Raw genomic sequence first — 14,739 nt, forward strand, 5'->3', positions numbered from 1 at the left:
AACACCTTCGCTCGCTCTCGTTGGGATCGACATTCTTACTTATCGAAGATACTACGATACACCCCTATACTTGTGGGTCATCGAGTCGCTGGCCTCCCCGCGCCGCCGAGGACTTGCGTAGGCTGGGACGGCCAGTGCCGTCCCACGTAGCCGAGCTGGTTGAGCTCGCTATTGACCATTGCGATGGCAATGGCCTCCTCCTCGCTAATGTGCGGCGGCTGGGTCTCCGGATCCCACGCCGAACCAATGTCGTCGTGGCCGTTTTCTCTGCCTTGGACAGGCCGTCCGACGGGGCCTCGTACCCGGCATGGCGGTGTCATCGTCCTCGACGCCCTCGCCCTCGCCCTCGTCCTCGTCGCTGACGTTGTACTCGCCCTCCTCGTCGTCGTTGTCGTCGTCCGCGGCGAGCTCGCGGTCGAAGTAGTCGACATCGCTGAGGTACCCCGCTTGGCGGTGCGCGTCAAACTCCCACATCCCAAAGGAGATCCAGTTGTACAAGTTGAGCGCGTACGCCAGATCTTGTCGGAGATCAGATAGCAGGATGGCTCGGTAGTGGCACACCTCGTCACGACGCTCTCGGCCCTCGCGTGGCATGGGAGGGACCGCCACGCGCTCAGAGTTGAGGTACCATCCTCTCCGGTGCAGGCTCGCATCCGGCCATGGTGATGACCCACAAGTATAGGGGATCACAACAGTCTTCGAGGGAAGTAAAATCCAAATTTGTTGATTCGACACAAGGGGAGCCAAAGAATACTTATAAGCCTTGACAACGGAGTTGTTAATTCAGCTGCACCTGGAAAAACACTAGCAACAGGGTGATGTGAAAGCAGTGGTAATATGATGCGGTGCCAGAAAATAGTTAGTACTACTTTGATGGCGTGTTGACAGGGAAATGTGATGCAACAGTAATATGAGAGCAATAGTAACACATCAGTAGCAGTAACACAGAGGCAATGACACTAGAAAATATCCCAGCGCGCAGTTGATTGAAAAGAAATGATGATGAAATAAAGGATCGGGGTTCCCGGCTATCTGCACTAGTGGTAACTCTCTAAATAACAAGTGTTGGGTGAACAAATTACAGCTGGGCAATTGACAGAATTGAATTTAGCATTAAGACAAAATATCCAGTCTATTAATATCTGTTATCACCAGATTTTGACCGGATCAGAGGTGGGCCGCGATTGAAGATGGGCTTGAAGAATATACATAGAAGAAATACATGAATCGGCCTTGCATACAAAGTTTGGGCTAGTTTGCCCGTGTATCTGTAACATAGTAGGATACGTGTCGTTTAGATAGAGTTTGGCTCGTGCCCGGTTGGGATTATTCCCACGTTAGAAAGTCTACGGACTATAAATATGTATCTAGGGTTTATGAAATAAACAACAATCACGTTCACCACAAACCAATCTAGGCGCATCGCCAACTCCCTTGTCTCGAGGGTTTCTTCCGGGTAAGCATCATGCTGCCTAGATCGCATCTTGCGATCTAGGCAATACACGTTTATTCGTTGTTCATGCGTTGCTCGTGCTGAAGTCTTGTTGATGGCGAGCAACGTAGTTATCATAGATGTGTTAGGGTTAGCATTGTTCATCGTATCATATGCTGTCGTCGTGCAACCCTTAGACGTCTAGCCGTCCTTACACCTATCTTAGGTGTAAGGGCGGCACCCGCTTGATCATTATTTAGTAGATCCGATCCGTTATGATTGCTCCTTGTTCTTCAAGGATTAGTTTAATATCTGCATAGTTAGGCCTTACAAACGGGTTGAAGGATCCAGTGGCGCGTAGGGTGTAGTTTGCTAGCCCTAGACAGGATGTTCCGGGGATCAACTTCGTGTTGGTTTTTAGGCCTTTGTCTAGGGTCGGTTTACGATCACCGTGCGTGGCCGCCAGGCTCAATCACGAGTAGGATGTTCCGATTATGCGGTGAAAACCCCAAATCGTAGTAGGTCGTTTTAGCTTTATTTTGATCAAGCAGGACCACCATCTGATCGTACACCTCGTACGGATCATGGGTGGATCGGCTCTTTGAACCGATTCACAGGACAACCTAAGAGCCGATCGAGGCTCGTATTTAATGTTTACGTGTATGCCATGCAGGAAACTAAGCGAGGCAAATCCAACACCTTCACGACCAGGTATAGGTCGGGTGGCACGCCCTTGCACCGAGCATCGGACGTGCGTGCCGAGTCTTTGCGGGCCGTCGCTCGGAGGGACCGGGGCCAGCCGCGATCCCGAGAGCCTCCCGGCTCTACCGTGTTGCCCGTCGCTGCTCGCCGGTGGGTTTCGACCGCAACACATTCCGGCACGCCCGGTGGGACGATCTTCGACATCAACCGCATCGCCATCTACATCCGAGATGGCGGAAGGCACTCCGATCACGTACGAGGACCTGACCGAGGAGCTCAAGAAGAAGTATGACGAGATCAAAGCGGTCCTCGAAGCCGACCTCATCGGCTCTTTTCACGTAACCCGCTCACATGGCATCGGGTGGAAAGGGTTCTCACCTGGCGCGCTCGATGGAGTGGACCTGTCCGCCCCGTCAGAAGAACGCACCAGGTCCCTGCGTCAGGAGATTAACTTCATGGTAGCGCATTCGCTGCACCGCCATTCTGAGAGCCTGGTGAACACTTTGGAGCGTGTCGCTCTTCGGGTGATCCAGGAAATCATGAGGCATCAGTACTCTCCGTCGGGACCAGCTGCGGGGACTCATCAAGGAGAGATGCCACTCCAGTCCCGTCCACCGCTGCCATTCGCATTGGCAGCACCAGAAGTGCCGAATTCACCGGCATACGTCGTCTACAAGATCGGTGGGGACCCTAGTGACTACCAGTTCTTGCATGAGGCGCCTAAGGAGATCCCTCACGGATACACGTGCACATACGTGCCGAGGCTGCGATGACTCGGGCACTCACAAACCGAGGCTGCAACAGCAGGGACTTCTGGAACAGCGGGAGGAACTTCGGGAACAGATCTTGAGAAGCAGACGTGGCTAGCTAAGTATGCCACTCCGACAAACCTCCAGAGCTCAGCTCTTGCAGTTGGCTCAGAGCTGGAAAAGCAAGCATGGCTGGCTAAGTATGCCACTCCGGCGAATCTTCAGAGTTCGACGCCTGCAGCCATCACCGCGGATCAGATCAGCACAATCCTGAAAGACCAGTTCGGCATGGTGCCAAAGAGGAGGACAATCGGCTATACCAAGCCGTACCCCAACGAGTACGAGTTGATCCCGCTACCACCCAAATATCGGCTCCCTGATTTCTCCAAGTTTAATGGATCAGATGGTTCCAGCTCCATCGAGCATGTGAGCCGATATTTGGCACAGGCTGGGCACGATCTCGGCATCGGACGAGCTGCGTGTGAGGTTCTTCGCACAATCCCTCACGGGATCGGCTTTCGGGTGGTACACATCGCTGCCACCGGACTCAATCCGGACTTGGAAGCGAGTTGGAAGAGCGGTTCCACATGCGGTATCACTCGGAGGCTTCCGAGGCTGGCATTGCCGATCTAGCACAAGTACGACGAAGCGCGGAGAAACGGTGTCGGAATATGTCCGGCGCTTCGGGACCGTTAGGAACCGATGCTATTCGGCTCATGTGACCGAAAAGAAGCGGTCGAGTTGGCGGTGGTGGGTCTCGCATCACCGATCAAGGACGTGGCCTCCCAAGCGAGACTACCCTTCACCGGCGCACATGGTGCGAAGCGTCGACGCATATGAACAGCGCCACCCGGATGTATACCGGGATAAATTCAAGCGTGCGGTGGTCCTGGTTGAGGCGGATGAAGATGAAGGCTCGCGGGAGATCAAGAGGTAGCGGTGGCTGAATGGACTCGGGGGCAAGCCCCGTGTCCTGTAAGTGGGTCAAGCCACAAGGTCCTCCAAGAGGGTTTGACTTCGACGTGACCAAAGCTGAGCAAATTTTCGACCTCTTACTCAAGGAGAAGCGGCTAAAGTTACCCGAAGGCCACAAGATCCCCACGGTGCGGGAGCTGAACGGAAAGCCATATCGCAAGTGGCATAACACGTTCACCCATGCCACCAACGACTGCAGGGTGTGGCGGCAGCAGAGTCCAAATGGCGATAGAACAAGGGCGTCTAATTTTCAGCCGGTACGCCATGAAGGTCGACACACACCCCTTCCCCGCCGTTAACATGGTGGAGTGCACTTACCGGGAGGGTGCCGGCCAGGATTCTCGTTCGGCATCAACATGGTAGGACCCGGGCACCACTGCGGTAAGGACGGAGACGAGGGCAGCTGCTCTCATAGCAAGGACACGAGAGGAAGCCGTTCCACGCGATCGGCTCCGACACGATGGCAAGCGCTACATCACGGAGGGAGAAGTGAGGAATGTGAGATATCAGCGACCTCTCTCTGATCACCTCCTCAACAAATATGTGAGTCAATACGACCAACGCCGACGGTACAACGACGATGATGAAAGAGATCGTCTGGCTAGGGACGCCAGGAGACACCGTCGGCATGATCGCGACGAGGAGAGATATGAGCGCCACGCCAAGGAAAAGTCGAGAGAGCAAGACGACGTGGATAGGCACTGGGACTGTCCCTTCTTTGGACACTTGCTGGGATTCGGGAATGAGCCGATTGCCTACAATCGGCAAGCGCCCAGAATGTAGACGAGAGGAAGAAGGATGCAGCTAACGTGTCCGTGTTCAAACGTCTAGGGCCTCTCCCGCCTCGGAACAAGCACGCCGAGTCCTCTCGGGTAGAAGATCTCGAGGAACTAGAAGACGATGATGAAGAAGAAGATAAGTACCACCGGCCAAGGTGGTGCCCTGATGGACTCGGCCGTTCCCAAAAGCGTAGGGTTCAGCGACTACGTGGTTTGGAGGAAGCCGAAAGGTTATACCTGCACACGTTGAGGAAGGCGCGGCCTGATCCGGCCGCTAAAATTCAGCGAACCACTGGACGAAGAGGGTCGGCCACAAAGGAAAGAGTGGCGCCCCGGACAAAAGAAAGCCGATGATGAAACATCGGCTGGCACAAACATGGTGTTCATCCTTCCGACGGAGTTTAGTGCTCCGAGGATTAGACGAAGCACTCGTGGCACAACTTGACTGCGGCCCACGGCCGGTTATCTTTGAGAAGCCACGAGAAAGAAGCTACGGACACCGAAGGCCTTGTACTTGCGAGGCTATATCAATGGGCAGCTTGTCAACAAGATGTTGGTGGACACCGGAGCGGCAGTCAACATTATGCCATACTCCATGCTACGTCGGTTGGGACGCTCTAGCTCGGATCTGATCAAGACCAACGTGACACTGAGCGATTTCAACGGCCAAGCATCTGATGCACAAGGTGTTCTGAACGTGGATCTGACCGTAGGAAGGAAAACCATCCCTACGACGTTCTTTATTGTCGATAGCAAGAGCGCCTATTCTGTCTCGCTAGGAAGATATTGGATCCACGCCAAGCTGTTGCATTCCGTCCACAATGCACCAATGCTTAATACGAGTGGGATGGAGATGAAGTAGAGGTCGTCCACGCAGATGATTCAGCCGAGATTTCAACGGCTGGCATGAACGTTTGGGAGACATCAGGCCAAGAGCCACTCTCAGGCATCAATTTGGACGACTGCGAGCGCATCGACGTGACGAAGGACGGGGTTAGGCTGGTTTTATCCACCGGCCTGACCGTGTAACAAGAGCAACATATATGGACAAACGTGGCGATGCCGATCCGTGTGATCGGCCCCAAGGATCTATGGAGGAACATTGCACAACCTTCATTGAGCGATTCAATCAACGTGGAGGCCGATTCCAGCAATCGGCCAAAATTATCCTCACCATACGTTCTGCCTGTGTTCAACGTCGATCTAATGGGCAGCGGTTTTACGTCGGGCTGATGAGCTGGAAGAAGACAACGAGTGGTCCTAACGGAGCCGACGTCCAAATACGGTGCCTTGGCTAACCACGAGCCGATATCCGCAGTTACCTGGCAGATTCGGCTCGGGGGGGCACCTAATCAGATGAACATGTGCGATACATGTGTAGTGAAATATTGGGGGCCGATAGAAAAATCGGCCAGTAAAAAAAAATTCTCACGATGTACAGCCGATGCACGGACATCGACTTTAGAACTAAGGAGCAAAGCCGATGCACAGCCATCGACTTTAGTACAAATTATATGGGATCTACCAGCTGCGTGTTCAAAGCTGCATGCGCAAGGTTGCCAGTTCAGCAGTCTTTGTCAGAGGTGTTTTGATGTACAAGGTAGCCTTCTGCTCATTAAGCCGTTGGTGATCATCTGCAACATCGGCTTTCAACGGAAGAAAGGTGTTCGGCTTTGGCTGGCTCTGCATGGTGGTTTTCTCCGATTTGCTCGAGCTCGGGTCCATTGGTCTGAATTGTGTGTCCTCACCACCGTTTTCGCCTTGACTGAGGCTCGGGGGGCAGATGACCTGGCAGATGATCTGCTTTTAGAAGCCGATTGGGGTGTCATCGGCTGACCCTGCATCATAACCTTCTTCGAAGGTGATGAGTTGTTGCAAAAGAAGACCACCAGAGCTGCTGAAAGGAGCCTGAAAGGGAAGCCGTCATCATCTACAGGGTCAGAGCCGTTTACGTTGCTCGCGGAAAAATGGAGCGAGGCGCTATGTCCGGACAGCGAGGAGCGGTTAAGGATCCCCTTCAGGCCGGAAACCATAACGTGGGCATTGGGTGATGTTGCCCGTGGATCCATTGCAGTTGCGAACCTGCGCGATTGATATCTGAGGTTCATATGGCCGTAGGTCGGATCTGTTCAAGCGGCGACAAGGGATTTGAGTCTTGCTCTTTCGGACAAGTCGCAGATTACCATTTGGATAGATAATAGAGTTGGCTTTGCTCGCGTTTCATGGCAAGGTCCGATGCGTTGCCATCAGCTCTTGATTTGCTAACTTATTTTAGCAATTGGCAAAATTGGTAAAAGGACAAAATCAGCTGAGAAATTTCTTCTTCATTAATAAGGGGGTTTTTACAATGAAGAGCCGATTGCTCAAGAAAGGAAGAACAAAAGAAGAGCCGATTGCTCAGGAACTACTAGTCCTACATTACTAATCCTCGCTGGCCTCGTCGTCGGCATCGTAGCTGCCGTCGGCGCTGCTTCCAGAGAGTTCCTCGTCGCTGCTGCCCCAGCCCTCGGCCGGAGCCTCTTCTTCCGCGTCATCATCATCGTCCTCGCTGTCCGCCCAAGCGCGGAAGCGCTTCGCCGGCGGATACCCAGCGGAGGAGGAGGAATCATCCTCCTCCTCTTCTTCTTCTTCCTCTACTTCTTCTTCTCCCTCCTCCTCGTCGGAGGAGGTGGGGTTCGCCCAGGAGTGGAGGTCGTCTTCGCTCTCGCTCTTCAGCTCCCCTTCGATGAGGAACTCGAGGTCGTCCTCCCCATCGGTCAGAGGTAAGTCACCATCTGACCCGACGAGTGCTTCGGGTGGGCCATCTGGCATGTGGTCAAAGTTCCACTCCTGCTCGCTCGAGGAGGAAGATTGGAAAGAGAGGCCTGAGGAGATGGAGGAAGAGGAAGACATTGCTACAGGGAAAGAGGGTTTTTAGGTGCCGATGGCCGGAACAGAGCAAGAGGATGAAGTGGCGAATCGTTCGGCACGGTTAAATAAAAGGAGGTATAGTGGAGATTTAATGCCATTGTGGTTTCCGAGGGAGTGATGTTAAAGCTATCAAATCTTACAAAGGAGTTGAGGAGGCAAGGCATCATGATGAAGGATACTGCGACGGTTCGGCTCTGCCACGACATGACCCGACGAAGGAAAAGCATAATGATTTTGGAATTGTCATTTCCAAAACCAGGGGGCATGTGTTATCACCAGATTTTGACCGGATCAGAGGTGGGCCGCGATTGAAGATGGGCTTGAAGAATATACATAGAAGAAATACATGAATCGGCCTTGCATACAAAGTTTGGGCTAGTTTGCCCGTGTATACGTAACATAGTAGGATACGTGTCGCTTAGATAGAGTTTGGCTCGTGCCCGGTTGGGATTATTCCCACGTTAGAAAGTCTACGGACTATAAATATGTATCTAGGGTTTATGAAATAAACAACAATCACGTTCACCACAAACCAATCTAGGCGCATCGCCAACTCCCTTGTCTCGAGGGTTTCTTCCGGGTAAGCATCATGCTGCCTAGATCGCATCTTGCGATCTAGGCGACTACACGTTATTCGTTGTTCATGCGTTGCTCGTGCTGAAGCCTTGTTGATGGCGAGCAACGTAGTTATCATAGATGTGTTAGGGTTAGCATTGTTCATCGTATCATATGCTGTCGTCGTGCAACCCTTAGACGTCTAGCCATCCTTACACCTATCTTAGGTGTAAGAGGGCGGCACCCCGCTTGATCATTATTTAGTAGATCCGATCCGTTATGATTGCTCCTTGTTCTTCAAGGATTAGTTTAATATCTGCATAGTTAGGCCTTACAAACGGGTTGAAGGATCCAGTGGCGCGTAGGGTGTAGTTTGCTAGCCCTAGACAGGATGTTCCGGGGATCAACTTCGTGTTGGTTTTTAGGCCTTTGTCTAGGGTCGGTTTACGATCACCGTGCGTGGCCGCCAGGCTCAATCACGAGCAGGATGTTCCGATTATGCGGTGAAAACCCCAAATCGTAGTAGGTCGTTTTAGCTTTATTTTGATCAAGCAGGACCACCATCTGATCGTACACCTCGTACGGATCATGGGTGGATCGGCTCTTTGAGCCGATTCACAGGACAACCTGGAGAGCCGATCGAGGCTCGTATTTAATGTTTACGTGTATGCCATGCAGGAAACTAAGCGAGGCAAATCCAACACCTTCTCGACCGGTATAGGTCGGGTGGCACGCCCTTGCACCGGCATCGGACGTGCGTGCCGAGTCTTTGCGGGCCGTCGCTCGGAGGGACCAGGGCCAGCCGCAGTCCTGGGAGCCTCCCGGCTCTACCGTGTTGCCCGTCGCTGCTCGCCGGTGGGTTTCTGACCGCAACAATATCGTAGGTATGTTTTCCATATATAGTCGTACGTGCTCGCAATGAGAAACTTGCATAACATCTTTTGTCCTACCAGCCCGTTTGCAGCGGAGCCTCGAGGGAAACTACTGGTAATTAAGGTACTCCTTTTAATAGAGCACCGGAGCAAAGCATTAACACTTGGTGAAAACATGTGATCCTCATATCAAAGCCATCCCCTCCGGTTATCCCAATTCGAGATCACTTTGGAGCCTCGGGTTCCGGACAAAGACATGTGCATACAATTTGTAGATACAATCTAAGCAACAATTATAGAGCCTAGATCTAAGATCATGCCACTCGTGCACCAGTGACAAGCATTAAACATAACAATATTGCAGCAACAAATACTTCACAGACTTATAAGATATACTAAACATAATGATCAATCCATCGGATCCCAGCAAACACAACACCGATTACATCATATGGATCTCAATCATGTAAGGCAGCTCATGAGATCATTGTATTGAAGCACATGGGAGAGAGTACCATCTAGCTACAGCCAAGAACCCATAGTCCCTGCGGGAACTACTCACAAACCATCATGGAGTCGGAGTGGAGGCGGTGGAGTCGATGGCGATGGCTCCGGGGGCACTTCCCCGTCCTGCAGGGTGCCGGAACAGAGACTTCTGCCCCCCGAAACTTGGTTTCGGCGATGACGGCGGTTACGGAACTTTTCGTGGACGGAGGGTGTGGTTCCTGGGGTTTTCCCGATACGAGGAATAAATAGGCGGAAGGGCGGAGCAAACGAGGCAACGAGGCGCCAGTACATGGGCCAGGCGCGGCCAAGGGTGGGGTTGCGCCTGCCCTATGTACTGCCACGTGGCAGCTCTCATGCGCGTGTCCTTCTGGCTCCGTCTTCGTCCCGGGAAAATAAGACTCTGGGATTTTGTTTCGTCCAATTCCGAGAAACTTTCATGTACAACTTTTCTGAAACACAAAAACAGCAGAAAACTGGAACCGACAACTGCGGCCTCTGCGTTAATAGGTTAGTCCCGGCGAGAGTACCATCCCTAAGCTTAACTCCTGCTCGTCCTCGAGTAGGTAAGTGATAACAAACAAATAATTTTTGAAGTGACATGCACCTTCAAAGTTCAAAGGATGACTAGATACAAATAATTTAAGGACAAATAATAACAGATTCATGATTCAATCAATAATAATTTTGGGACGATGCACATAAAACTAAGAATGACGACTATACTCTCTTAATGGTGCATGAACTTAGAAGATGAAGACTCAACATAAAGTAAAAGAAAGGCCCTTCGCAGAGGGAAGCAGAGATTACTCATGTGCTAGAGCTTTTTATTTTGAAAGCATGGAAACAATTATGTCAATGGTAGTAATAATTCATATGGGTTATGTATAAAACTTCATATAAGTTGCAAGTCTCATGCATCGAATACTAATAGTGCCCGCACCTTGTCCTAATTAGCTCGGATTTCCATGGATTATCATCGCATTACATATGTTTCAACCAAGTGTCACAAAGGGGTACCTCTATGCCACATGTACAAAGGTCCAAGGAGATAAATCGCATTTGATTTCTCGATTTTGATAGATCTTAACTTGAGGACATCCATACCGGGACAACATAGAAAACAGATAATGGACTCCTCTTTTTAATGCTTTAAGCATTCAACAATAATAATATTCTCATAAGAGATTTTGAGGATTTGAGTGTCCAAGCTGAAACTTCCACCATGATACATGGCTTTGGTTGGCGACTCAATGTTCTTCTCTAATAATATGCATACTCAAACCATTTCAGCTCATGGCAAATTTCTCTTACTTCAGACAAGACGAACATGCATAGAAACTCACATGATATTCAACAAAGGTGTGACAGGTTGATGGCGTCCCCAGTAGGTCAATGGTTACCGCTTAACAAGCAACTTATAAGAATTAAGATACATAAATGACATATTCCTTACCACAATAGTTTTTCAGGCTACTTTCCCATGAGCTATATATTGCAAAAACAACGAACATTTTGTTTTAAAGGTAGCACACAAGAAATTTACTTTGGAGTGGCTATGAAATACCACGTATAGGTAAGTATGGTGGACACGATTGACATTTTGGTTTTTGGGAGTTGGATACACGAGTAGAGCTCATACTCAGTACAAATGAAGGCTAGCAAAAGAAAGGGGGCGACCGACTAAGAGACCAATAATGGCCATAATCATGCATAGCGACAAAACTCATTAACCAAAGCATATGGTGATATTAAAAGTCAAAAACTAAATGATCATCAAGTCAACTCAATTGAAACATCAAAGGAGATCTTTCATTTGCATCACTATTAATATGTGACTTCTTACTCGTATCCAACACCAATTAACTTATTTGAAACAACTCTCGTAGATAATATTCAGTAGATATCAGAGAGATAAATTCACTTGCATATAGAAAACCAACAAGATCTGAACATAATATGAATGAAAAACTAGAGCTTAAACGCAGTACTCGCAAAAATAGAACGCTCGTTGAACATATGAGTGAAAACTAGAGCGTTCATGTAATTAAAGCGGAGCATGTCTCTCTCCAAAACAAATATGATGGGTACAACTTTATTGAGCAACAAACAAAACAAAACAACAGAAAATAAAAATAAAGACGCTCCAAGAAAAGCACATAATGCATGAAGCAATAAAAATATAGCGCATTGAAAAATGACCTGGTGCTTTTTACAGATGAAGAGGGGGTGCCTCGGGCATCCACAAGCTTTGACGGTTGTACTTCTTGGATATTTCTTGGGGGATCCAGGGGACATCCCCAAGCTTGAGCTCTTGTCCATGCTTCATCTTATTGCATCATTCTTCTCTCCCTACACTTGAAAACTTCCTTCACATAAAACTCAGCACAATTGATTAGCAACATTTGTGTAAATAAACATATATCAAACCAGCAAGGCTTCAGTAATGGCACATATCAAACACTCATTTTAACATATGCTACTGTAGCTACTTATTCCAAAAGCTCTTTTTCACAAAAGAACTCAAAAAGACAAAGCATAAGACGCAAATGCAAAACATGGCAGAAATTTGTCAAAACAGACCAGCAAGCAGAGATCGAAATTAAAGAAATAGTTCTATTGCTAAAATCGAAAAATGCTGAACTAACAAAAGTTAGCTAACATACTGGGGCATAAGCGACGCCTTCCACCAGCGCACGCGTGCGGAAGACGGGCGCACCATTAAGGCGGCGTAGAAAGCTGTAACGTGCCGCCCGAAAGTTAAACTGCGCTGAAGGCGAAGATCTGTGGCGCGCCAGGTGGACCCGTGTGAGAAACGTGCGGACGTGCACGTTGTCGGCGTAGACGCAAACATGCCGCATATTTGGGCGCGTTTGCATCTCGACGGACATGTCGGACACTATTCGTCGCGCCGTTGATGGGTGGAGTACATACGCTTTTTCTGACCACGGAGTCACAAACGGAGATACCTAACAGAACGCCCTGCCGCGCATACGCCCGCATACTCGCGCTGGCCTGAAGAATCAAGATAGAAACGTGTGCCAGATTTGATTCAGCTCAGTGCCCTGAGCTCAGTGCATATGGGCCCGTTTGGTTGCCTGAGCCGACTTCTTGCATGATTGCGCTAGCGAGATGGAAGCTCCTACGCATTTAGAACGGGCCATGGGCCTGAAAATGCCACTCGTTTGGTAGCCTGTGCAGAATTTTTTCGCCCAGTAGAAATGAATGGCTTAGTCTGTTTGGTTTCATACGAGCCCAGCTTAAGTCTCACCACTTATCCCCATGGTGACCTTACCTCTCACCTCTTTGGCACGTCGACAATCACGAAGGCAGACACCATCATGACACCGCCGTCACACCAGTCAAAACCCTCACCACGTCGCCGACCACAAAGACGAAGAGCACCATGACACCGCCGGTCACGCCAGTCACAAGCATGGGTACGTCGCCGACCACGAAGATGAAGACCACCATGACATTGTCGGTCACGCTGGTCACAAGAATGGGCACGTCGCCGACCACTTAGATGAAGACCACCATGGCACCGTCATTCACGCCGGCCAGAAGCATCACCACCTCGCTGACCACGAGGACGAAGACAACCATGACGTAGTCGGTGATGTCGGCCACAAGCATCACCATGTCGTCGACCACGAAGACGAGACCACCATGACACCGCCGGTCACGCCGGTCACAAGCATCACCACGTCGCTGACCACGAAGACAAACACCACCATGACACCACCATTCACGCCCGTCACAAGCATAACCATGTCGCTGATGACGAAGTTGAATACCATCATGACACCGTCGTTCACGCCGGTCACAAGCATCACCACGTTGTCGACCACGAAAATGAACATCACCATGCCGCCACCACCATGGATTATCACTTCTCACTTCTCCCATATCATCACCACGTCGCCGTCTATGAAGATGGCAAGCGATAAGTTGAGCAAATGTAATCCAAACTATACTCACACATACGTACACATTACTAGCGAGTCATTTATTTATCCGTCTATATCCACCAAAACAAAAACCTTTCAACATGAAAATCATGTGGAATGATGAGGAGAACCTATTCCTCAAAGGAAATTTCAAACGGTTGAGCGTGTGCGACGAATTTGGCAAAATTTGCTCAAAACATCATACACGAAATTGATGATTTACGACTGACGAAACTCAAGACCGATTGTGGGAATAGATTCCTATCATCAACACGCATTTTTTTGCATGTACAACTTATTTCGATTCGGACTATGTTTGTGTTGATTTGGGGAGAGGGTGTGTGGAGTACTGTAAGAAAGAGTGAGCGTAAGCAAGAGCACGTGCACGGGTTGCATCGAAAGATTCCCTTTTACATGGGTTGCATACGAGATTTGCGTGCACCGCTGGAAACTGCCGAATCGGGTGTTCCTCTATGGCCTGACCCGACGCTGCTTTGAGAAGCGGTTCGTCCAAGAACGAGGCTCGCCCCAGGCAACCAAAAGAGCCGAAAATTGCTGGCCCGATGCGAGCCAAGGTGCATGCAGCCTACCAAACGTGCCCTATATCTTTTGCAATCTGCGCTCGGACAGGTGGATGGAGTGTCCACATCTTTTTGAAAATAGGGAGAAAATTTCTTAGTTAATTTACGAAGTAATACAAACTGGCGGCCCGCGACTCTCTCCTCCCCCTCGAAACCCTACCTCACCCCGACCTCCCCATGCCCTTGCCCTGCCACCGCTGGTGGTCGCCGCGGGGCCTAGCCCGTGTGATCGACGGCAGCGGCGAGGCCCTCCTCCTCGTGGCTGGATGGAGAAAGCTCAGGCCCTCGCGGCGGCAGGCGCTCCTCGCGTCCAAGGCGGCGACTTCGGTTGGCGGCGAGCACAACGGGTGGCGGCGGCACTCGGGTCGGCTGCGCGCTTAGGTGAGTGGTCTCTACCTTATGCCATGGAAACAATGTGTTGTTGGATAAGTGTCAAGGCTTTGTCTATAGGGCTGGTGGTTGTGATGGGGTGAAAGCTCGGCAAGGCTTCAGCCAGTGCGGGTGATGGCGATGCCTTTGGCGCCGTTCTCCTCGTTGGAGGGGTCTCCATCAAGCCTCTCCTCATTTAGTCTCTCGAGGCAAGAAGAAAATTTTGCTCTACCGGTCATGGGTGCGCTCTTGTTGGGCTTGGGAGATTTGTCGGTCTGGGACGATCGCGGTGCCATGCCCTTGCAACAGTGGACCACGCCTTCGTCTCCGAGTTCAAGCTTTCTTCCTAGTTTGCTAGTGT

The 14,739-nt window shown here is 50.4% G+C and overlaps 1 pseudogene; it reads right to left on the reverse strand.

Moving 5' to 3' along the window:
- LOC124663766 overlaps positions 1-594 on the reverse strand; it is a 3,293-nt pseudogene extending 2,699 nt beyond the window's left edge.
- Positions 595-14,739: the final 14,145 nt, after the last annotated feature.

Source organism: Lolium rigidum, chromosome 6, assembly GCF_022539505.1.
Source record: "Lolium rigidum isolate FL_2022 chromosome 6, APGP_CSIRO_Lrig_0.1, whole genome shotgun sequence".
Taxonomy (NCBI): domain Eukaryota; kingdom Viridiplantae; phylum Streptophyta; class Magnoliopsida; order Poales; family Poaceae; genus Lolium; species Lolium rigidum.